The 26,199-nt window shown below is 40.9% G+C and overlaps 1 protein-coding gene across 15 annotated transcripts in view; it reads right to left on the reverse strand.

Moving 5' to 3' along the window:
- Positions 1-26,199, reverse strand: part of MAGI1 (membrane associated guanylate kinase, WW and PDZ domain containing 1) — a 623,112-nt gene that overhangs the window by 159,687 nt on the left and 437,226 nt on the right. The gene's annotated exons all lie outside the window — the stretch shown is intronic.

Raw genomic sequence — 26,199 nt, forward strand, 5'->3', positions numbered from 1 at the left:
AGACACTTCAAACAGAAGGATCACTTTACCACTTTATTAACCTAGGCTTGATAAAAGATCAATGCTTGAGATACATCCCACTTCCACTTTATTACAGAGATTACACTGAAGACAGAGCTGATTTTAACAGTAAAAGTCTTTCTGTGGCATTTAGCCAGAAGCAATAAAATTCTGACCTAACAGTTATAGCAAAACAGAAAAACCTACTGCCATATATCTCTATGTTCAACAACCAGCCTTCAAGATATATTGCTGGAAGGACATTAGAAGGGAATGTTGCCTTAAAAGTATCAATAGCCCACGATTTAGGAGCAAGTACAACACATGTTTACAACTAGTTTAATAAATATTTAAATATGTATGCTGACACACCATTAGTTTGTGAAATATAGATTTCAGAAAATATTGACTGGAGTCCTAGACTACTTACTGAGTAAATACAAAGTACAATGAATATTCATGAATGATGAAAATTCACTGTTTTAATGTAAATATGCATACCTCAGTTCCTGAGTGATTTAGCTTCCTATTTGGTGGTTGTTAGATTATGATAAATATTATATACCTCTTACCATATGTTAAAGAGTAATTTAAGGCACAAGAGCTTAATGAAGAGTCAAGGTATCATTTTAAACTGCAAAATGGTGAAATGCATTACAAAGTCATCACAAACTAACAGTTCTAAAACTTCTCGTTTTTACAGAGAAGCCACCGTTTATCTGCTAAAGCATAAGCCAATGTTTTGTTATTTAAAAAACCTTGTAATGGCTATTAAGCTTATTGCTTAGTTCAATAGGATTTAATGTGTCGGAGATGTGTTTCTCTACCATTCCCATTGTTGTTCTTTACAGCTACATTAGTGTAAGGTAGCAGTGGGCTCCTGAACCCCTTTATCTCTACAGAGACGTAGCAATCAAGAGAAAATACTATCGCAGAGAGAGGAAAAGCCAGAGTTTCATTCGTCCTTCAATATTCATCATTAAGAACAATGATTTCCATTAGAGAAATGCAAATCAAAACTACAATGAGGTATCACCTCACACCAGTCAGAATGGCCATCATCAAAAAATCTACAAACAGTAAATGCTGAAGGATGTGGAGAAAAGGGAACCCTCTTGCACTGTTGGTGGGAATATAAATTGATACAGCCACTATGGAGAACAGTATGGAGGTTCCTTAAAAAACTAAAAATAGAACTACCATACGACCCAGCAATCCCACTACTGGGCATATACCCTGAGAAAACCATAATTCAAAGAGTCGTGTACCACAGTGTTCACTGCAGCTCTATTTACAATAGCCAGGACATGGAAGCAACCTAAATGTCCATCGACAGATGAATAGATGAAGAAGATGGTGGCATATATATACAATGGAATATTACTCAGCTATAAAAGGAAACGAAATTTGTAGTGAGGTGGATGGACCTAGAGTTTGTCATACAGAGTGAAGTCAGAAAGAGAAAAACAAATACGATATGCTAACACATATATATGGAATCTAAAAAAACCAAAAATGTTCTGAGGAACCTAGAGGCAGGACAGGAATAAAGACGCAGACGTAGAGAATGGACTTGAGGACACGGGGAGGGGAAAGGGTAAGCTGGGACGAAGGGAAAGAGTAGCATTGACATATATACACTACCAAATGTAAAACAGATAGCTAGTGGGAAGCAGCCGCATAGCACATGGAGATCAGCTCCGCAATTTGTGACCACCTAGAGGGGTGGGATAGGGAGGGTGGGAGGGAGACGCAAGAGGGAGGAGACATGGGGATATATGTGTACATATAGCTGATTCACTTTGTTATAAAGCAGAAACACACCATTGTAAAGCAATTATACTCCAATAAAGATGTTAAAAAAAAAAAAAAAGAACAATGATTTCTCCCACAGCATGGCCTGCAAATGTTAACAGATTTTCAGCAATAAAGAGATCTCAGTCCAACGATTTTGGAAAGCACCAGGTTTAATCCAATTTAACAGAATTCTCTACTGCAAGACTTCTTCAAAGCCCTTAAGATGCTCATTGAGAGTTTCCAAAAAGGGCACGCTATGCTGTGTTTACCCAATTCTTTCTTCAGTGGGCATTTCACAGGACTAGTGTTCCTTGGCGCACACTTTGAGAAACACCAACACAGGCTGGCAAAATTTGAGTACCACTGTCCCTAACCCCCTAGGCAGCTTACTCATGCTTTCAGAGGAACTCAGTATCAAGAAATGATCCTTATTCTACCCCCACTCCCACCACATAAAGCTAAGTTTAGGATGAACTCTCACAATGATTTATGAGATAGATTATCCCTTCTGGACTCAGAAGACAACAACAGCCAATTGGAATCTAATTACATTATTCACCAGTTTGAAGTCCTCCAACGGCTTCCCAAAGTCTACAAAATAAAACTCAATTTTTGTAGAGCTCTTGGAAGCTTTTCCACGACCTGCCCGTGCTTTCTTCTCTGGTCATATCTGTCAGCACTCAGCATCTCAGTTTTGGCACTCCTGGCGCCTCACAACCAGGCACATGCTCCACAGGCAGAGCAGTCTTGTTCATTTCTGAATGTGGCACCTACCGGGACTGTCTACACTTGGAGGCCTTAGGCCTGCCATTCCTCTCTCATACAACACTTAAACGCCATCAATTCGTACTGGACCCTCACATATTCTCTTGGTAGAAGGCTCAGCGCAGACATCGCTTCCTCCAGGAAACCTTGACCGTTACAGAAAGACTGGGCTGGGTATCATTACTGTGGATTCTCAGAGCATCCAGTCCTCCACACCACAGGACTTATCACTCTCCAGAGAAAGGATCTGTTTACCTATTTCTTCAACTAGCATGTCAATGCCCTGGTGCTAACTATAGGGTCTGGGCACACATACCATGTCTACTAAGAAGTCTTTTACACTGCAATCAGTCAATGAAGCATAGGTAGTTGCTCAGAATGTTTGCTAGTCCATAAGAGTCACTAAACAAACTGTTGTTGAACCACTGTATGCCCGCCGTTTCATCTTTTTTTCTTTTGTATCTATTTTTTAAATTTAACTTATTTATTTTAACTTATTTTAATGTAATAAATGTAAATGTAAGTTAACTTATTAACTTACTTTAACTTATTTTTTTTATACAGCAGGTTCTTATTAGTTATCTACTTTATACATATTAGTGTATATATGTCAATCTCAATCTCCCAATTCATCCCACCACCAGCCCCCCACCCCCTACTTCCCCCCCTTGGTGTCCATACGTTTGTTCTCTACATCCGCGTCTCTATTTCTGCCTTGCAAACCCGTTCATCTGTACCATTTTTCTAGATTCCACATACGTGTGTTAATATATAATATTTGTTTTTCTCTTTCTGACTTATTTCACTCTGTATGACAGTCTCCAGGTCCATCCACGTCTCTACAAATGACCCAATTTCATTCCTTTTTATGGCTAATATTCCATTGTATATATGTACCACATCTTCTTTACCCATTCGTCTGTCGATGGGCATTTAGGTTGCTTCCATGACCTGGCTATTGTAAATAGTGCATGTGTCTTTTTGAATTATGGTTTTCTCTGGGTATATGTCCAGTAGTGGGATTGCTGGGTCATATGGGTGCCATTTCATCTTGAGTAGAAAAGTCTACTTCAGACGCTAGGAATGTTGAATGAGACAATGCTCTAGTCTACACACTGTGCAGGTCTAAGAGAGCGTTAGAGGGCAATCACTATAAATGTCATTTGATGTGGGCAAACTTAATGAGTGACATCAGATAAAAAGGGAGGAGGGGAGGTAGGGAGGGAGGGAGGGAAAAGAAAAGAAAAACACAAGAGAGAAAAGCAAGGTAGAGTGTTCTTGTTACTCCATTTACATGAACTTCTGTCTTCACGTGACCAGGAGAAGAAAGGCTGCTCTCCCACTGGGCTCTGCTCCACGTGCATCTCAAAGTAAGCATCCTGCCCCATGGTGTGTTAGACAGGTCACCAAGTAAGAACATTTCAAGGCAAATCTTGACCTTAAACTATTTTGTTTGCCTTTTGTGCTTGAAAATGAAGTCATAAAACTCAACTGCCTAAGCATTCTAAGAAAGGATTCTTCTTTCAGTGCCAGCAAGAACTGGAAATAGTGGCGAGAACTAATATGCAATCACAAATTAGCCACCAGGGTGAAAATATCCCTTTCATAATTTTCGGTCATTTGGACAACCATATATATTTCCAGAGTGTACATCCTGGGAGATCTCAGTACAGAAAAGTCAATGATCCTCTTATTCCTGACACCAAACAGAAATTCAAATTTCGAGATCACATAAAACAGAGCCCTCAAGTTACTCCAGAGGCTGTTACAAAGCAAATGCTCAATGAAACTTTGAGAGAGGGAGGGAGGGAGGGAGGGAGGGACGGCAAAGAGGAGAGAAGGAAGGAAAAAGGGAAGAATAGAAAGAATGAGGAAGGAAAGGCAAGAGGGAGGGAAAGAAGAAAGGAAAGTTGGTTTTGGTCTTTAGGACAGTTCTGTAATTCCACAGAAATCTTATACAACTAAAATTGTAACCTATACTCTCAAACCATGAGCCTTGGTATACAATGAAAATACATACTACCCAATGGAAAAATTCTGACATGTTCTATCTGGAAAAAATGGAGTCTCTTATAGACTCCATAATTATGAACACAAACAAAGGGCCACAGTAAGGCAGAAGTGCTCATTTCTCATCATGGGCTCAGAGAATTGTTCTGAAAATTCTGATATAACAGAAAGAACATTCTACATGCACAGCGCTTTGGCACTTCACAGAATTTGATGAATGTGAGCCCCTAGTTCTATCATTCTGTTCTTGCTTAGAGAAAAGGGACAGGCACGTAGTTGTTTTTTTGACCAATTTCCAGAGCAAATAAATGCTGAGGTGTTTCAGGGCATCGTTTAGCTCCAGACTGACCATGCTAGAACCGAGTGGGATCAGGTAAAACAGGGACAGAGAAAAACTGAGCAAATGCAGCACGCTCCACAAGGTGTCAACACATCCTGCTCCCCTGGCCTGCTGTGTGAGTGTGAAGACAAGTGAGCAATAAGCAAGTGTGAGTCCTCACTACAGAAGCAAGACGATGAGCCAAACAACAGATCATGCCAGGCGGGTATCTGATCAGTCAGGCCAGGCAGAGTTCCTTGCGGTCACTCACATGCTAACTCTCTCAGCTCCATGGGGCTCTCTCTGGAGGTCAGAGCTCATCCACAAGGTTTTGGCTGTGATCCAGAAAAATGTAATAGGAAAACCGGCAAAGCTCCCAGCCCAGCCCATTAATAATCTGCAAACCGTGCCCTTCAGATCAAGCACTCAAGACCACGGGGCTTGGAGGTGCAGCCTCACATATGTCTTCTAGAAACAATTACTTTAAAATAGAGGTTCATTTGTGCTGTTCACTAGAAATTATTCTCCGCTCCCCTCTGTTCCACCTCCCTCTGCCAGAATTTTAAACACGTACTTAGAGCTGTATTTCTAGACTCAAATTTTAAACATTCTCATCTCCCTAGAATGAGTCGGTGGTCCCTTTCCAGCTCACAACTATCAATCAACATGTTCCCCAGATGCAGCCATGCCCCTCTGCCCTGACGTCAAAGCTGCATCATTTGTAGACAAGCTTCCCGGGGAAATTCCAATGCGTGCAGAACAGAACGCCTTCCTCAAACAGGCAGCTCCAACGGATAGTCTCACAAACTCCAACTGATAGTCAGTAGTTTTGTTTCCCTTCTTCCCCTTAGAGTTTTTATGACCAAGCGTATTATCTGCTGTACTGAGATAATCTGCAGAGAAATAAATGGCTGATGTTTGGAATGCTTTTAAAATTTAGAGAACTAAGATAAATTCATGATACCTGAAGATTTCATTTTCACTAAAGGATCAGCTGTAATCTGAGAAATGTAAATACTAAGTTTAAGAATACTGAGTTTTCATTTGGTAGTGTATATATGTCCATGGAAGCAGCCACATAGCACAGGGAGATCAGATCGGTGCTTTGTGACCACCTAGAGGGGTGGGATAGGGAGGGCGGGAGGGAGACGCAAGAGGGAGGGGATATGGGGACATATGTATACGTATAGCTGATTCACCTTGTTATAAAGCAGAAACTAACACACCATTGTAAAGCAATTATACTCTAATAAACATGTTAAAAAAAAAATACTGAGTTTTTAAGTCCACTAGAGTAACTTGGAGAAAGGTAAAATAAAATGGTGTCTTTGTTTTTTACTGAACTATAGTTGATTTACAATATTGTGTTAGTTTCAGGTGTACAGCAAAGTGATTCAGTTTAATATATATACATACACATATTATATATATACACACATATATATTCTTTTTCAGATTTTTTCCATTGTAGATTATTACAAGATACTGAATATAGTTCCCTGTGCTATATAGTAAATCCTTTGTTGTCTATTTTATATATTAAAATGATAAAACATGTACTATTGTCTGGAATAACCATATGTGCTCCATGGTATTATCTTTTGAGATTAATATCATGGAGGTTTCCAATCACAGATACAAAGATCCTATGATTTGTGAAAATTTACTAAAAAGCAAAATGAGAACCAAAACATTATCTTACCAGTAATATAGTAAGAATGTGCCTAATTCTTAACATCCTCAGGTTCAATGATGAGAATTCAATTCTTTTTTTTTAACTGAAGTATAGTTGATTGACAATATTAGGTTAGTTTCAGGTATACAGAGTAGTTATTCAGTATTTTTGCAGATTATACTCCATTATAGGTTATTACAAGATAATAGGTATAATTCCCTATGGTTTACAGTATACCCTTGTTGCTTATCTATTTACCTACTATTACATACAGTGGTTTGTACCTGTTAATCCCATACCCCTAATTTGTCCCTCCCCGCTTCCCTTCTCCCTTTGGTAACCACAAGTTTGTTTGTTTTCTATACCTGTGAGCCTGTTTCTGTTTTGCATATACATTCAATGGGTTATTTTTTAGATTCCACATATAAGTGATATAATTCAGTGTCTGTCTTTGTCTGACTTATTTCACTAAGCATTATTTCTCTAGGTCTGTCCAAATTGCTGCAAACGGTATATTTTATTCTTTTTTATGGCTGAGTAATATTCCATTGTATATATATACCATGGGTCTTAAGCCAATTACCTGTTGATGAACACTGGGGTACACGAATCTTTTCAAATCGGTGTTTTCTTTTAAACGGATATATACCCAGGAATGGAACTGCTGTATCTTATGCTGCCTCTATTTTCAGTTTTTTGAGGAATCTCCATTCTGTTTTCCATAGCGGCTGCACCAATTTACATTCCCACTAACAGTGTACGAGGGTACCATTTTCTTCACATCCCCTCCAACAATTGTTATGTGTAGACTTTTTGATGATAGCCAGAGAATACAGTTCTTCATTCTATAAATATTTACTGAGCACCTACTATGTTTAATCACCATGCCTAGCGTAAGGGATGCAAACAGTTTCCTATCCTCACGATGCTCATTCCCCTGGGGACCTCAGTGACTTCACTGAATCAGAGCCACCGAGAGAGAGGGCAGTTTTTAGACAATGTGCGTAGAAAAAAGGCTTCCTGATCTTTGCAAAAGCAACAAAGAATCTTCTGTTACATATGGTTAGATTTTCGAACAATTAGTCTTATAGTCCCCATTTTCATCATAATTTTACATTGCCCTAATTCATTAGACCTTCAAGTCAGTAATATGTATTGTGCTTTTCACTCCAATGACAGGATGGGATATTTGATTGTTTCTTTTTTTGTTCCTGCCCTCCTGAGATTCCGTTCACTGTGAAGGTGTTGTTGACACCGCTACCGTATTATGCCAAAAAGGCTGCTCAACTTAGGGTAACTTGGGAGGCTACTGCCTGTAAAACAAATAGGGAGCCACTGAAATGGCTACTTCTTGCTTGTCTAGCATTTGAAACTTACAAAGTCAGGGAGATGGGTCCCCGGAGCATACCTCTGGGACACTAGCAATGTATGTTATGCAGTAATTATGCTACCGAGCTGTCCAGAATTCCTTATCTGCATGCAAATTAGGTCCTATGTGCTACAGCTGCTATTATGACAGTATTCAAACAAGAATTTGATAATGAAACTCTCCTCTTTATGGAAACACAGTTCAATTACTCTAATAACTCACTGCATATACCCGCAACAGCTCACCAACTGAAGAGCCTAACCCCCTCTTGCATGCGGGACCCCGCATTTAACCCACCTCAGCATCACTTTAAATAAGTAAAACAGCCAAGAGGGGAATCTCCAGGCTACCTTTTACAGACCTGACTTTTTCAGTGCTGTGAGGGGAGTGCTCTCAACTGCCGATGTGAGCAATCAGGTGATTAAATAGTCCCACAATCCTCTAAAGGTTAAAAAATCAAATGGCCATCAAAGCCACAGGTGTTCAGCCCTAGCATTTCCTGGGAATTGTAAAGGCCACCAGCAGGCAGAAGTGAGAAAGGAAAAAAAGGAGTATCCGGTCCTTAATTCCAGGCCTGAAACACATGCATAAAGGCAAGAATGCAGGCTTCAACCACTGACAGTGGCCATTGTGTTTCAGGAAGCCCAACAGTCACACATTTTCTCTTCCTCTGGTATTTTCTTGATTTCTCAAACAGCGGTCCTAAATCATTGCTTTTAGGCTGAACCTGCAGACAAAAAGTAACCACCCCTTGGTCACCCCAGAAGCCCTCTTCCAAGGAAGTCAAGTCCCAGCCAGCAGTCCCAGTATTTCCACAGCCGCCTGAGCTGGGGATGTTAGCATGAAGACACTAAGCAACGCCTCACATCTACATATCTGCAATATTGTTTTCAAAGTCAATTATATATCAGAGAGATGGTAAGTACCAACAGGCAAGTTCACAAAAAGTACAGAATACTGACCTTCACCTAAAGTTAATTTTATAGACTGCCTTTTTCAGTTAACTGAAAAGAATACCAAAAACTGAAGAGGACAATAAATTAATTCTAAACTGCTTATTAATTCCTTCTTGCTCCACTTCTATCATTTACATCAGGAAGAAGTGAAACACCTTAAAAAGTGTGACTTGAAACTTAGACTTTTTAAACTACCAGAAATACCACATTGGCGCTTCACTTTTATTCCACATCAGTCAACAGAGATTCATCTAATGGTGCAAAACTCATCTGTTTCCTCAGGACTGATTTTTTTTCAAAGTGGTGCAATCATCATCAAACACGGAGCTGCTCTGTGTAGCTGAAGCCTATGTCCATTCACTAGCCAGACTCGACATATATGTGCCTGTGGGGTCAGGGGCTGGGGCCTGAGGTCACTGTGGATGAACAAGGAGAGGGGAGTGCCTGTCCCCATGGAGTGGAACACCTAAGGACCCTGGCACTCACAGAGACTGCACCTCTCTGTGTGAGAGAGTGGACAGGTTACAGAACACCTGCAACACAATTTCTGAACCTGTAACACAGAGAAAATGCCCCCCACCACAAAGAGCTATTTAAATTTGATAATCTAGTTAAACATTTCACACAGGGCCGAAAAAAGAGAAAATACATACAGCAAATGTCAACTCACGTTTCTTTTCCTTCTTCCCAAGGTAAAAATTCATCACTGTGCTGATACGTTACTTTCAGCTATTCAAAATATTGCCATTAATTAATATCTAATTAGAATGTTTTCTGTTCTAAAAATAAAAAAAGAAATCCTGGGATTTCTGTTCCCATTTTAAAAGTGAAAGGTTGTGAATACTTATTTTTATAGAGGTAAAAGAGAAAAAACATACGCTCCACCATTCAAACCGTTCTACACTGTATAAATGTGCTGGCATTTAGTACATTCACAATGCTGTGCAACCATCATCATTATCTGGTTCCAAAACATTTTCATTACCTCAGATGGAAACTCCATCCCATTAAGCATTCACTCCTATTCCCCTCCACCCCGGCTCCCGGTAACTACTATGGACTTGCCTGTCCTGGACACTGCATATACATGGAACCATACAATATGAGGCCTTTTGTGTCTGGCTTCTTGCACTGAGCATAAAGTTTTCAAGGTTCATTTATATTGTAGCATGTGTCAGTAATTCATTCCTTTTCATGCCTGAATAATATTCTGTTATATGGATATACGACATTTTTATCTACTTATCAGTTGATGGACATCTGGGTTGTTTCCACCTTTCGGCTATTATGAAGAGCGTGCTGCCATGAACATTCATGTACAAGTTTTTGTCTGAACGTCTGTTTTCAATATTTTGAGTATACACCTAGGAGTAGGTTTTAAATATTTTAAACATAGATACATACATATGAAACATATACATACATAAAGCACAAAACATACATACATACGTATACACACATATAACACATACGTAGATACAATTAATAGGTAGTTACACTAAACACACACATACACACAGCATGTAACTTCTGTAGTAATGCTTTCCTATACTTGTTCAGTTAAGGCCTTTCCTGTTCCCTTTTCCATCATTAACTGAGTTTGACCAGCTCCCACCTTCACATTTGTAATCTCTTAAATGACGTTATATGTCTTCTCCATACCCACCTGCTTAAGTATTACCTTTAGACCTAGAAGAGTTCCTAGTTCATATTAGTTGTTCCATAAATGTTTGCTGAATGAATGAATGAAGCAGTACCTTGCACAGAGCAAAGACAAAGGGAGCACCTGAAGGAAAATTATCCCATAATCAATATTCAAGGTTCAAATAAAGAAGGGTATACTTCAGTGCTCAGAGTGCTACCTTGAATTTCACTTTCTGAATACCTGTTACGAATTCACCCATGTTGTTGAATTAGGCAAGTGCTAGGACTGATCTTGTTTTCTCCCTTCATCATAAAACTCCTCCAAATGGGATGGCACAGAGGTTAAAAATACAGGTTTGGAGACAGCCCACTGCTGGAATCTCTACTGGCCATGTTACTCTTTACAGTTCCCATAAGCTTCTATTTGCCCATCTAAGAAACAAGGACAATAATCCCCATGCCTTCGAGTTGCCAAGAGAAGTGAATGACGTAATCCATGTGAAGTACTTAACTAAGTGCCCGACACACAGTGCAATCAAGGGTACCTCTTACCATTAGTAAGTAGGTTCCAAGTCTAAGCTAAACCTCTCCTCTTACACTAAACCCTCTTAGGGCACACTAAAATCTCTGGGAAAATCAACTCTAACTGATCCAATCCAGACCCATGGTTCTCCATCTACGTACTGATGAATCTCAAATTTATAGCTGGAGTTGCAGTCTGAACTCTGCAGACTTGCCTATTATCTAACTTGCCTATTACGTGAAATCTCCATTTGGATCTCTAAGACATCATCTCAGAATTAATACAGCACATGCCTAAGAAATTATTATTGGAGGAAGCTGGGGGAAGGGTACACAAAACTCTCTGCTATGTTTGCAGCTTCATGTGAGTCAAACTATTTCCGAATTAAAAGTTATTAATAATCTTACTAAAATTAACATGGCCCAAACTAAACTACTATAGATTTGCTCTCCAGCCCCAAATTCCCCATCCGTCTCAATAAAGGAACCACAGTGTACCCCATGGATGGGGGGAAGCACTCAGGCATCATCCTCAGGTGGTAGAGAGCAGCGTTAAGAGCAGATGTCCTGGGGCCAGATTGCCAGGCTTGAATCCTGGCTCCTCCAGCTTCCAGCCAAATGACCTTGGGCAAGTTACCTGACCTACCCATACTTCAGGGTTCTTATCTGTAAAATGAGCATAAATACCGCCTATAGCACAGAGTTACTGCGAGGATTAAATGAGTGAGTCGATATACTAAAGGGTTTCAGTTGGTGCACAGTGCATTACAAGTTTTCAGTAAATAATTAGCTACTACTACTTTCCTTCTTTTACACCCACCTCCAACATGTACTCTAAACCTGACCTCTTCTGGCTCTTTCAACTGCCAACAGCTCTAGTATAACCCACCACCACCATTAATTCCCATAAATCTGCAAATCCTCCTATCACATGTCTCTGTTCCTACAGAGGATTTGCAGATTTATGGGAACTTGCCCTCCTACAGTTCATTTTCCATAGTAGTCAAACTACACCTTCTAGAACCTAAATCCAATCATCTCACCTCCTACTCCAATGGTTTCCCACTGAGAACAAAAAAATTTTTTAAGATCTTAGCAATAGCCTAATAGTCCTGTATGATCTCACTCCTGCTTCCCTGTCTAACCCCATCTGCCTCCACTCTCTTTCCACTAATTCCCAGCCACAGTGGCTTTGAACATGGAGAAGCTTTCGCGCTTGCTGTTTGTGGCAGGGATCACTACTTGATCTCCAACATCCATCTCCCATTCTTCCTAGGTAACAAAACTCCCAATTTCTCATGGCCACATGGTGTCTTAGAATAGAGACTACACTTCTAGACTGCCTTGTGGCTAGATTTAGATAGAGAACTACATTCTAGCCAATAAAATCTAAGCAGAAACATTAATACTATGGGCAACTTTCAGGAAAAGACCTGAAATCAAGAAGGCGCATCTCCCTTTAGTGCTTCCTGGGTCAGACCGGCTGTAGTACAAATACGGCAGCTCGGGTTGGATAGCCATTTTGGAGCGCGAGGTTGAAAAAATGCAAAGCATCAAGACAGAAGAAACCAAAAGCTGAGGAGGGCAAATCAAGAACTCAGAAGGAATGTGAATCCCGGCAACCATCAAGCTGAGTTATCAGCTCTAGGTCACTCACCTCTGCATTGCTAATGTGAGGGAGAAACACAATGCACTCTTACCCTGTTTAAGCCACCTTGAGCTCTCTCCCCCGTTTCTTTGCATAACGATCTTCCCCACAAATCCCTGCATGGCTGCCTCTTCCTCATTGGTCAAGTCTTCCCTCAAATGGCACCACCTTAGGGAGCCTTCCGTGACCACCCAGGTTCACCAGCACCCTTCTCTCTCTCCCAGTGTCTCTAGCACATGCTCCATGCTTTCTTCTTTGTAGCACTTGATAGCACAAGGAATTGTTAACTTTTAAAATTTCTGTCTCCTTTCACCAAAAGTAAGCTTTTTTGGGGTAGGGGAGGGTGTCTTCTATAATACCCACTCCCAACCCTGGCATTTAGAACAGCTCCTGGACCACGAAAGGAATGCAATACTTATCTTTTGACTGACTGATCTATGATGTGTAGGAATGGCCTTGTTTTGTGCCTCCTCCAAATACTGGGTGACTTTTTCATCTCTAATTAGTGGATTTAATTCAGTTGAACATTTATTAAGCACCTACGGGGTACAGACACTGGAGAAACAAAGATAGATGAGGCATGATCACTGTCTCCAGGGACTTCACAGTATGACAATAATGTTTTCCCCATTTCTTACCACACCATTAAATATTCAGGGAGTATATGGTAAGTTGATGGTAACTTTTGCTCTGTGTATACTTAGAAAGAAGCTTAGACTTTAGCCATTATTTTCATTTTTGGACCTAGTTTTGAAAAACACTGCAATCATTACTTTAGTGTTTTCACTATCACAAAATATGGACACCTTCCAAAACACAGCTTCAAAATGTCACAGAACACCCAAATTATTGAAAAACTCTGTCATTGCTCCATCCTCCCTTCAAAATCAGTTTCCAGAATTCAAAGACTTTGATTACCCCCTGAGAATAGGAACAAGCAGGATTTTACCAAGTGCTTTTAATGAGACCAAATATTCCCACAAGCGACAACTCCAAATAGATCACCCCCATCAAAACATGTTCTGCACATTTGAATAAGGAACTATCCTCGTGGTTAAGATGGTTTCTTGATCTAATTGAATGCAAGGTGGAAGCCTTGAAAATTAAGTCTACAAAGTCTTGTGAAATCATCCCACCTATAATATCCACCTAATCTGAGATTGGCCACTACTATCTAAGATTGCTTGTGAAAGCTTTTATCACTTGTGTAAATGCTAACAGGATATTTTTTCAAAAAATGATCACTAATGGTCCTATTTCCAGATAATGTTATGACACAGAATACAGGATAAAAGCACAATTTAATATTAGATAATATTTTAGCATTAAAAGGAACTGTTGGTTAAGAGTGTGGGATTTGGAAAGAGAAAGACCAGAGTCTGAAACTTGCCCAAACCATGTGATGTGGGCAAGTGTCTCAATAACCATTCCAAGCCTCAGTTCCACGAAAGCTAAGGTGACAAGTAAATGAGACCAGGAAATAAGACCACAGTGCCTGCCACAAATGTTCACTGTGATGTCAGTGAGAATGATGACAATGACAGCAAGAGTGAGCCAGAATTGGAACCCAAATCTGATTGCCTCCGAAACTCAACCTCATTTCACTATTTCTTGTATAGTTTTTCATTGCTGGTCACCAATCTAGACCATTGAAAGGAGCATTCAGCTCTGATTTTTAAGGTGCAGAAGCAACCCCATCACCATGGCAGGTAATTTGTGCAGCAGGAAGGACAGAGATTGAAGGGGAAATGCCAACTCTCCACATGGGGGACAAGGCACCATATGGCCCTGCAATTAGGGAGAAATTAGACAGCCAAGGGAAAAAATAACCCTGGCAAAACCCAATACGGCTGGTAGGAGATGTCAGCCCAGGTCAGCTCCTTTACAGGGCTGTTCTTGTTCCCCAAGAGATTTTACCGTCATTCCTGACCATGAATTTGAAAAGGAGTTGAAAGATGAAAAGGAAGACAGATGATAGTGGATATTTCTAAGGCCAGGTCATTAAAATAATTTTCCCCTTTCCTAAAAGCCTGGTGCATGAACAACTCTTCAAAGGGAAGATCTGCATCAAGAGAAGATCATTAACTTGGAGGAAGCTTAACAACCTCACTTTCCTGTCCCGTAAAAAAAAAAAAAAAAAAAGGCAGGTGAACTAGATGAGACGGCTCCTCTCTTGCAGCTCTGACATATGCTTCTGGGTACAGGCAATGCGCCAGAGACGGCAAAGGGAACAGGAGGAAAGAAGCTGTAGAGATTGATCCCACCAGTCCCTAGGAGTGAAGTTTATGCTCAAAGGAAAAGGGCAGGGAGTGTTGAAATAGGATCTGTAAGATTATATCTAATGTGTATTTCTATGAGAGTATACAGGTATGTTTCACACCAGGAAAATGAACATGGTAATCTTTTAAATCCAGAAAGTAACCCAAATATTCAGTTTCTTTCTCTTTCAGTGGGATGAAACTATCAATGACATGCAAATACCATCATTCATTCAGCTGAAAGCTATTTTATGCATTTGACTACGAGGGATGATTCAAAGAAAAACAGAGAAGGGCTGTATTTTGGCAAAGTGAAAATTAATATTTCTTAAAATAGAGATCAGTTAGGTAATCTCTTTCTTAATTGTGATGCCTCAATATTTTTTTATTGGCAGCTTACACAAAATCACCCTTCACTGCTACTTCTTTGGTTAAACAGCAGCTGAGGAAGCTGGCCTGGATTCAAGGACCATGTTTAATTTTTTAAAAAAAACAACCATAAAAGAACTAGATTCACACCCACTTGGTGAGATGCTCACACCATAAGGGGCACATGGAAACTGAAAACAAATGAAAAAGGCTGATTCATGCCTCAATTTCTGCTCTCTCTGGGGCTTTTACCCACAGTGTTGAAAGGCAACTGGCATGGATGGACTGTATTATTTATATGCTTTTCCTAATAGATTTTGATTTTGTTTTTTATATAGACTCACACTTCACTATTTATTATTATTATTATTGTCTTAATCTTATCTCCTCTAACAAGCTGTAAGTTCTGTGAAGGCAAAATTCATCTTTGTGTAATAACTCTTAGCACATTGTAAGTTCCTAACTTCTAGTACTTCCCACATAGGAGGTTCTCAGGTTCTCAGGAACACTATACTGGATAATATGAATGGGAAAAAAATGATCTGCTAATGCAATACGATGTTTTTTAAAAGACAACAGTGAAAATGTTATTACATCTTATCCTTCCTAGGGATTTTTGCAAAAAGGATGGTGAGACTTCTGACTGGCCCCCTTACAACAGTTATGAAGGTAAAATGCATAAGAAAGGATTCCAGGGTCTTTCCAAAGGAGACAATCCTTTTAATCGGTAGAGTAGAATTTGTATTGGAAATGTACTGTTTCGGTATCTAGTCTCCATTCCCCATTTTACTGCAGTCAGGTGTGTGACCCTGACCTAGCTATCAGTGTGGTCTATTCTCTAGCCAAAGTGTTCAGCAGTGGTCATATAACCCAAGTTAATCCAACTGGACTCAATCTCAGGACTCTGATTGTAACCATTTAGAAAAAGAAACTCGCTTTTCAGGGAGGCTGCTAAGCTGCAAGGATGAGAGTCTACAGATGCAAGGATGAGAGACTACAGATGCGAAGAACAATGTCACGCCCACCAGAGATGAGCCTGTGAATTCAACTAACACAGCACAGAGCAGAGCTGAGACAGGGCAGATTCATGACAACAACCTCTGGGTACCTGGATCCAGCCGTGCCTGAAGGCAGATATATCTTTGGATTTTTCATTAGATAAGCCAATAAATTCTCTTTTCTGTTTAAGTCAGTATTAACTTCAGATTCTGACTATGGTAATGGAAAAGAGTTCTAAGTGAAACATGGGTGTTACTGAGGATTAGCACAGGTTTGCAACACTTAGATCCTTCACAATATAACCCAACCAACTTTCTTTAACCTCATCTGCCATCATCCACCATTCATTCCATGCATTTAAATGTTAGATACCCTCCTCTATCGATTGCTCATGAAAAGACCATGCACATTTATGTCAACATGGCTTTGCTCATGACATTTTCTCTGCTTACAAGATCCTTCCTCCTTACTTTGTCTGGAAAACTACTGATACTACAAAGCCCATTTTTCTGTGGTAACCATCTTCAACACTCACAAGCCGAAACAACCACTCCCTTCTCTGTGCTCCCTTTGCATTTTTCCTGTGATATGGCATCGTGTGGCGTGTCACACTGGACTACTGTTACATGTTCCTTTGTCTCTCCTGCTCAACAGTCCATGTTCAAGAAAGTAAACTTACGCACTTTTATCTCCTCACAGTTTCATGTTCAATAAATGATTGTGAGAAGGAGAAAGGAAGGAAAGGAGGGCAGGGAAAAGGATGTTTTCTGAACAAGAGTCTTGAGGACCTGCAGACATCTTGCAATAAAAGCAAAAATCAGGAGCTCAGTATTGGATTCACGTATTTCCAAAATAACCTTCCCATCTTTCTCTTTACACTGAAGAATCACTAGAAACAATCACTGTTAAACTAGTAGTCAAATTAGGATTCCAGGGCTTCCCTGGTGGCGCAGTGGTTGAGAGTCCGCCTGCCGATGCGGGGGACACGGGTTCGTGCCCCGGTCCGGGAAGATCCCACATGCCGCGGAGCGGCTGGGCCTGTGAGCCATGGCCGCTGAGCCTGCGCGTCCGGAGCCTGTGCTCCACAACGGGAGAGGCCACAACAATGAGAGGCCCGCGTACCGCAAAAAAAAAAAAAATTAGGATTCCATGTTCTCCCCAAAGCTCTTGAAAAGCATATGTTTAAAGAGACAGAGAATGGGGACTTCCCTGGTGGCGCAGTGGTTAAGAATCCGCCTGCCAATGCAGGGGACACAGGTTCGAGGCCTGGTACGGGAAGATCCCATATGCCGTGCAGCAACTAAGCCCGTGCACCGCAACTACTGAGCCTGCGCTCTAGAGCCGGCAAGTCACAACTACTGAGCCCACATGCAGCAACGACTGAAGCCCACGCGCCTAGAGCCTGTGCTCCACAACAAGAGAAGCCACCTCAGTGAGAAGCCTGCGCACCGCAACGAAGAAGAGCCCCCGCTTGCCGCAACTAGACAAAGCCCGTGTGCAACAACGAAGACCCAACGCAGCCAAAAATAAATTACTTTTTTTTAAAAAGAGGCAGAGAATGAAGTTAAACGTAAACACAATTCTGAATCTACCTCTGCCATTTCCCATAGCATGCAGGTTGAAGCATAAGAACAAAACCAGAGGGCAGAATTATGGGTTTCAGGAAAGCAATGGCCTCAAGGCCACTAAACTCTCAATATAGTCAACAAACTGACTTAGCTAAGAATAATCCTTTAAATAGGATAGACTCAACAGGAAAATGCTAGGCCAGACTGAAAAGTACACGTCACACTTTTAGTGCAGTGCGACACTGGTCTCTCTCCCTCTCATCCAAAAATGTTTGTCTTGTGTTAAGCATTTTCTGAAAGAAATACACACTTCCAGAAATCTCCTACAAGTAGATTCATCCCAAGTTAGGCTGGGTTTAACTGTAAAATTACCAAAGCTCTTTGAAATCTGGAAAAGAAAATATTAGGGCTATCAAGAGAAGTATGTAACTGAGCTGAAAAATTAATTACAGCCTCAATGTAATTCTCTTCAATTGGTAAGATCCACTAGACACTGCCCTATCATCTAAGTCTCACTGAGCAAGATTCACGTCAGAACCAGATGGATATGAAGAGCAGCGGCCAGACCCAGAGCAGCCACTTTCTCTCCATTTGGTCCTCCATATTTTTCTTTTGTGAAACAAGACACACACACCAACTACCGTCCAACAGAAAAGTCTCTCCCACCCACTATTGCCAAGGGGCCATCTGAAATGGATATCCCCATTCTCTCCAGAGAACATCTCCAGAGAACAAAAACAACAACCAAAAAAGACTTCTGTGTCCTTTTAACCTGTACCCGCATTTGTGATCGTGGGCCAAAGCATATGTGCTCAATAACGGGGGTGTAAGGAAACATATGTTAAATAACTCACTACAGCACAACTCGGATCAAAAGCAGAGCAAACCTTGCCGTGCTATTCCTAGACACAAAGAGAGCTGGCTTCCTCAGTACTTTATCAGCTTGTGTACAACTAGTTAGCATATGAAGAGAGACCCGTGCCTGTACCCACTCTCTGGAAACAAAAGCAGTCTGTCATCATTATAAATAGTTTACATACCAATGGTTTCTAATTAACCTTTCACCAGTGGTTTTGACCACAAGGACTTTTTCTTTCTGAGCCTCAGGAACCAGAGAAGGACTAACTCTAGACTCTTAGCCTTGGGTTTTAAAGGGCTTTCAAGTCTGGATTTGAGTACAGCTCTGCTACTTAGGAGCCATGGGAACTTAGGCCAGTAACTTAACCTCTCTTGCTCCGCCATATACTTAAAAAAGGCATAAGAGCTCTCTCATAAGAGCAGTGGGAAATAGATTAAATAACGTATGGAAAGTGCTTGTCACCAAGATGTGCTCAAAGGGAGAGTCATAAAGCACACACAGTGACAACTAGTAGACGTTCAGTAGCATCTAAGGTATGATGAATATTCTAGATCACCTATCACAACCAAAAAATAGGAGAGTCTTAATTTATACTTGCCTTCCTAGACCACTCTACCCCCAAAGAACTACAAATCCCTTTACAGTAGTCCCTACTTATCCAAGGAGGATACCTTTCAACACCCTCAGTGGAGGCCTAAAACTGCAGAAAGTACAGGACCCTATATATACTATGTTTTTCTTAAATCATACATACCTATGACAAAGTTTAACTTACAAATTAGACAAAGTAAGAGATTAACAACAATAACTAGTTAAAAAGTAGAACAACTATGACAATATACTGTAATAAGCATTACGTGAATGTGGTCTCTCAAAATATCTTACTGTACAAATTTCACACCTTTTCCCATCTTAACTAAGCACTTATGAGCTGTGGCCATAACTTTTAGAGTATGAGGTGTGACATGCATTTATTTTTCATTCTTCACAATTTCACCGGATAGAAGATTTGCTCTTCCTGTAGATCTTAGCAACCTCAGGATATTATTTTCTTTCTTTCTTTATGAAGTCGAGAACTTTTACCTTTTCCCTTAAAGGAAGAACTTTATGGCTTCTCGGCAAATCTGAACTGTCAGCATCACTACTCTTGTGCTTTGGGGCCATTATTGAGTAAAATATGGGTCATTTGAACACAAGCACTGTGATACCAGGACAGCCAATCTGATAATCGAGATGGCTACTAAGTGACCAACGGGCAGGACACACTCGACAAAGAGATGATTCACGTCCAGGTGGGACAGAGCAGGATGGCCTGAGGTTTCATCATGCAACTCAGAACGGTGCACAATTTAAAACTTTTGAATTGTTTACATCTGGAATTTTCCATTTGACATTTCTGAACTGCGGCTGACCTCGGGTAACTGAAACCAAGGAAAGTTCAGTTTAGTAAGGGAAGGACTTACTGTGTTTAATCTCCTCACCCTGCTTTATTATTTTGCATCAAAACATGTATCACTCCCTGGCATTTTGCGTTTATTGGGGGTTTATTTTCTGTATCTACATTCCATAATGTAAGGTTGGTTGAGCTCACTGCTATACCCCCGGTACTCATAATATTACCTCAAAAAATGAGGTAAAGGGGCTTCCATGGTGGCACAGTGGTTGAGAGTCTGCCTGCCGATGCAGGGGACACGGGTTCGTGCCCCGGTCCGGGAAGATCCCACATGCCGCGGAGCGGCTGGGCCCGTGAGCCATGGCCGCTGAGCCTGCGCGTCCGGAGCCTGTGCTCCGCAACGGGAGAGGCCACAGAAGTGAGAGGCCCACGTACCGCAAAAAAAAAAAAAAAAAAAAAGAGGTAAAAACATTATCTCAAAAAATGTAAAGGTTATAAATTTTATATATTTGTTCCAAGGAGAAGGATATATTTGATTAAAAGGATTTTTAATATTGCAGGTTGCTTTAAGTCTGAAACAGGTTTATCATCTACTTAGGCAACAAATATTCACTGGACACCACATTTTATAGTGCTGCCTGCTAGGCACTGAGGAAGAGCTAATGATTATCCAGATCCTGCCCTTAAAGAGATTTTAGAAGACTACAGTTCCTATACACTGGGGCACATCAATTCCTCCTTCACTGGGAAGTGCCCCTCTCCCTCCTCCCACGTGGCAAAAGCAAATGCAGCCAGGTTGGTAAAAGGCAACAACCAGTCTGTGGAAAGAGGGATGGAGGAAGCAGATGCTCAGAGCAGCAGCAGGGATGAAAGAGGACTTCAGGGCTCCCTGTGGTGCAGCCAGCCCTGATGTCCAACTGTTACCAAATCTCTGGGCAGTACAAGAACCAACAATTCTGGGGGAAAAATAATTGGACAACAGATATGCAGAATTTCTTTAAAGTACACACCTTCCTAAGGAAAACTATCCTAAAGAAATAAACAGAAATCTGAACATACATTGAAACATGAAGATGTCTCTCATAGCTAGGTAAAAAAAGAAAAACTGATGATTTTACTTAGGACAATGAACAAGCAACTGTCTAGTGTCATATGACAAGACACTATTTAATAAAAAATATGTAATTGGGGAAAGTAAGGAAATTTTCATGATATGTTAAATGAAAAACAGCAGGATACAAAACTACATATATAGAATAATCCCAATTATCCAAGTTGTGTGTGTGTGTGTGCGCATAAATGTATATGCACATATGTATCTGTATATATACGTATATATACATAGAGGGAAGGAGAGAGTATGTATTTATATGGAGAGAAAGCTGTAGAAGTAGACGTAGAAATATACAGAGGAAATATAGTTGAGTGTTCACAATGATTATTCCTGCTTATGAAATTAATAAGACTTTTATTCTTGATACCTTTGTGTACTTTTCAGATGCTCTATAATGAGTAATTACTGTTTTACGGACAAAATGCTGTACTTTACTTCCAAATATTACTCAAACACCTCTGAAACGTTCTTCTGTTTGTAAACAGCTCAATAGCAAATGCTTCCAAGATCACCAGAAACATACTTAGAGTTGAACCAGTGGTTTATTACTCATTGCAACAGGAAGAAGGCACACTATGGGCAATGGGGCAGGGTGGGGGAGACAGTGAAGGTGTGGCCAAGGGCTTTTCGTCATGAGGCACCTGGGCATGAGTCAGGTGACTTCGGGCGATCTGAGGGAAGGTTCAAGGAAGCGAGGGTTCCTTCCAAACTGGATGCTGTTAAAAAGGGGAGACAATTCTCTGTTTGCGTATTCAAATAAATCCTATCCAGAACGCTACATCTGTAACTGCACAAATCACGAAGCAGCGATGAGTCATATTAATGAGGAGGAGAGGACGTATGGTCATTTTTGCGGTCTGGACAATTTTTACGTTTCTCTCCACGCGAAGACATGATTATCAGTGGTCTCGTCCTGATTCATCAGGAAGGCCTCGCTGACGGCAGCAGGCCAGCTCCGGAATGTCAAGGAATAGATATGCTGTTAAAAATATCGAGGAAAAGGCAGTGTGATGAGTGTTATCTTGGATAACAAGCACAATGCAAACTTGATGGGGTTATTTCGTAAATTAAGTGATACACGTGAGTGTGCCATATACATACTAATACACTGCTCACGTCTTCACCTTCATTGTCACCTGTATCAATCTCGTGCAAGACATAAGAATCAGTATTCTTTTAGAAGGCAGCAACAGAAACTTGTGCGTTAGTTTTGGTCTACCAAGGTGGTTAAGGATGGTAGAAATGAAGACCCAAATCTTTGAAATGGATACACACTAAAAATTCAGAAACAACTTTTAAATATCTGTTTCTTCCCAACTCTAACGTCTCTCTTTAAAAATCCGTAAGAAAGAAAGAAGTGTAACACCTATCCCCAAATACAGTAAAAAAAAAAAAAACAACTTAAGGACTGAAGAAAAAAGTGGGCAAAGGTGAAACAGCATAAGGCATAATGTGGGCAACAAACTCTGAATGGTTCAGCCAAAACAAAAGGAAACAATGAGAGAAAGCAAGCACCACATGCTGTTAACATTTGGGGCTATAAACGATATTAAAAATAAAGAACTCTTGATGGTTTCTTCCTGTATTCTCATGGGTCACCTTGCACTTTGGACACCACCTCCCTAAAGATCTACTTAAGTGGTCAGAATTCTGGAAGTACATGTAAGGTGCTTCTCAAAGACTAGGGCTTCCCTGGTGGCGCGGTGGTTGAGAGTCCGCCTGCCGATACAGGGGACACGGGTTCATGCCCCGGTCCGGGAAGATCCCGCATGCCGCAGAGCGGCTGGGCCCGTGAGCCATGGCCGCTGGTCCTGCGCGTCCGGAGCCTGTGCTCCGCAACGGGAGAGGCCACAGCAGTGAGAGGCCCGCGTACCGCCAAAAAAAAAAAAAAAAAAAGACTAGGAATTACCTGTCTTGAAGCAAAAATTGATTAATTTGAGACTTGCCCTTTTTGCTATGAAATTATAAATTCTTACGTGACTCATACTTTAGATACCTATTCATTAGAAAATAGTCTATGGAGTTCCTGAGAGGGACCATGGTCTGTGTAAGGCACGGAGGTCCACAAAGCCTTCTGTAGTGGAGAAAAGAAGGGGCTTCGCATGAGCAACCTCCTAGGCAGGACAATGCACCGTTTACTATACAGGGATTCCATTCGGAAGGCACCCCTCTAAAACAGTCCATGTTATCATCTTATCAAAGGGTTGCAGGTATTTCAATAAGGCAAAGAAATTAAATAGCCTATAGTAAAGGGGTAACAGAAGGGTGAGTTACACAAAATAAAAATTAAGACCAAACTCAGGGAAATCAGGTCCTCTCAATTTTTTGTTTTTAACTAGTACATAGACATAATGGGGTAGGGTTAAAAAAGCAAAACAACAAAAAAAAACAACCAACCAGCAAACACAAAAACTCCCTCCTACCCCCAGCCCTTCAGTTCCTCCCCAGAGACAACCACTGTTTTCTATACACATGCACACAAACCTATATTCACTCATTTAAAAACACATGTGGCAATGAACTATGAACACTGCTCAGTACCTTGCTTTGTCTCACTGAACAATATTCACTCATTCATTCAATGATTTACTAAGTAACTATTATTCAGCAAGCGCTGCTCTAGGAGGTGCTAGAGATTAGATCAAAATAGACGAAATTTTTGAACTCATGGAATTGGTACTGCAATGGTCCATTCTATATATCAGCATATAAACCACACCTCATTCTTTCAATGGGGTATATTCACCCACTGTAAGTACATGCTACAATTTCTTTAACCAGCTCCTTATTGATGGGCTTTTAGGTCATTGTCCAGTTAACACATTCTTCTTTAGAAATGTTGATCTTACAGCATCCTCTTCATTTATAAACAAATATCTGGGCTAAACTATAAACAGCTGTTTAGAACATGTTAATCTATGTCAACACTGTATTTTGAAGTTTCGTTCACTGAGTTCTTTTCATTTAACCAACATCTATAAAACCACATGGTAGAAGATATTCTTTTAGAATTGTTTAACTAAGTTAAGATTCCAGTTGATTATCTGTAACAGTTTAGCAGAATATGTTACAGTTTTTCAGAGCCTACTAAGAAAGCAAATGTCATCATCAATCCATTTTTCCCCCATGCAACTGTTAGGCGTGGGGCTAATTATTCCAGCTGGTTTTCAGACAGCTTTAAAATTAACTTTGAAGCTTCCCTAACCCTTAAAAATCAGTGACTGCTTTGCCAAGAGAAACAGAGTTCTTACTGAACAAGGCAGAATTCACTCAGTCCTTGTAATTTCAAATGTGGATGTTCTAGGCTGTGTGGTGTGTGCATGTGCGCGCACACTTGTAGGGGGTCTGTGATGCACTGCAGTCCAAAGAGTAATTGCTGAACCACACTAATCCAGGAATGACGAAACAAAAACAAACCCAATACAGGAAGCTGCACTGATTTACCAACAACAACAACAACAAAACCAACCAGACTGAACCAAACAAACCCCGACCGCAACGTTTCTTGAGCACTATGTACGCTGGCCCTGTGCTAACGGTTTTAAGTATGTCTCCCATTCGGTTGCAGAACAACCCACTTTACACATGTGAAAACAGAGGCTTAGAGAGGTTCAAGTATTTTGCCTAGTTTATTCAGCCCCTAAGCGACAGGGCTGAACATAGAAACAGACAACCTCGGCTTTAAAATCTGTAACTGGTTATGACACTGTGCTCTTGCAATTACAAAATACATGTAATAACTTTATAAATTATGTGCTAGGCATTTTAAATTACTGTACAACATACCATGTAGGATTGATAAAGGTTAACTCACAAATTCTATAAATGTTGAATCCAAGATTCAACCCTAATCGACCTAACTTTACAGTTAGTCTTCTTTTATCCACCTCTTGGTACCTCAGAATGACAATGCCACGCACAGGTTTACACTGCCCACCTTCGCAAAGATGCAGAGTTAAGGGCGGGAGCTCTGGACTAATACTGCCTAGATTCAACCTCCAGCACAGTCATCTAGTTGCTGTGCACATAGGACAAATTAATCTCTCGATGTGTCTGTTTATTAACTAGAGATTCTTGGTAGCTGTACGTATCAAACAGGATAATATATGTGAAGGGCTGAGAACAGTGGTCAGTGCTTAGATTCTCTCTCTAGACAGCTCACTGCTGTGGTTACACTGCCTATATTCATTCTATAATAGACCTACAATCACATATGTTCTATCCCACGTATAAACCAGCACAAGACTACCGCAGGGTGCAGCCTCGGGTTGAAACACACCACATGTTGCAGAAAAGGCCAACTCTGAAGCTTCATTATTAGGAGAAAATTAAGGACAACATTCAGCTGAGATGTCACTGGAGTCATTGAGGAATTACCCAACTCCCATCCAAGAGCTCCTCAAGCAAAGGTCTCTAATAACCACCCAACCCTGCTGAGAATTCACAGCCCACTGATGTGGATCTGCTTTGAGCTGGAGGAAGAAACTTGGCAGACAGGCAGGACTGCCAAGAGTTGCATTTACTGTGAGTGGGCAGCGAAGCCATGGAAACTAGAGCCACGGGGTGTCTGGGGGCATCCCAGGTGATATGGAGCCCTCACAGCTTCAGAGCGACCTTTTACCCACAGATGAAGAATCCCAATAGGGGAGGAGAGGGGCACTTGACATACGAAAAGCCAAGGAGGTCTGGGATGCCTCAGCATCCCTCCTTCTGTGTTGGGCACCTCCAACGGCTCAGGGTTTGGGGAGAAAGACGTCTCTACAATGGGGCTCCGCACAAAAGGACCTCCTCCTTTTCAGTCCCTCTCCATTTTCTCCAGCTGAGCCCAGTTTTATGCAAACACCACTCTAAAAGAAGCTCAAAATACAGGCTCCTGGAGAGGCTGGGGAAGGAGAACAGGGCGGGGGACCCGACAGTTCATTAAGTGGCAGCAG

Source organism: Aethalodelphis obliquidens, unplaced genomic scaffold (assembly GCF_003676395.1).
Source record: "Aethalodelphis obliquidens isolate GAN/ISIS:26980383/991018 unplaced genomic scaffold, ASM367639v1 scaffold22, whole genome shotgun sequence".
NCBI lineage: Eukaryota > Metazoa > Chordata > Mammalia > Artiodactyla > Delphinidae > Aethalodelphis > Aethalodelphis obliquidens.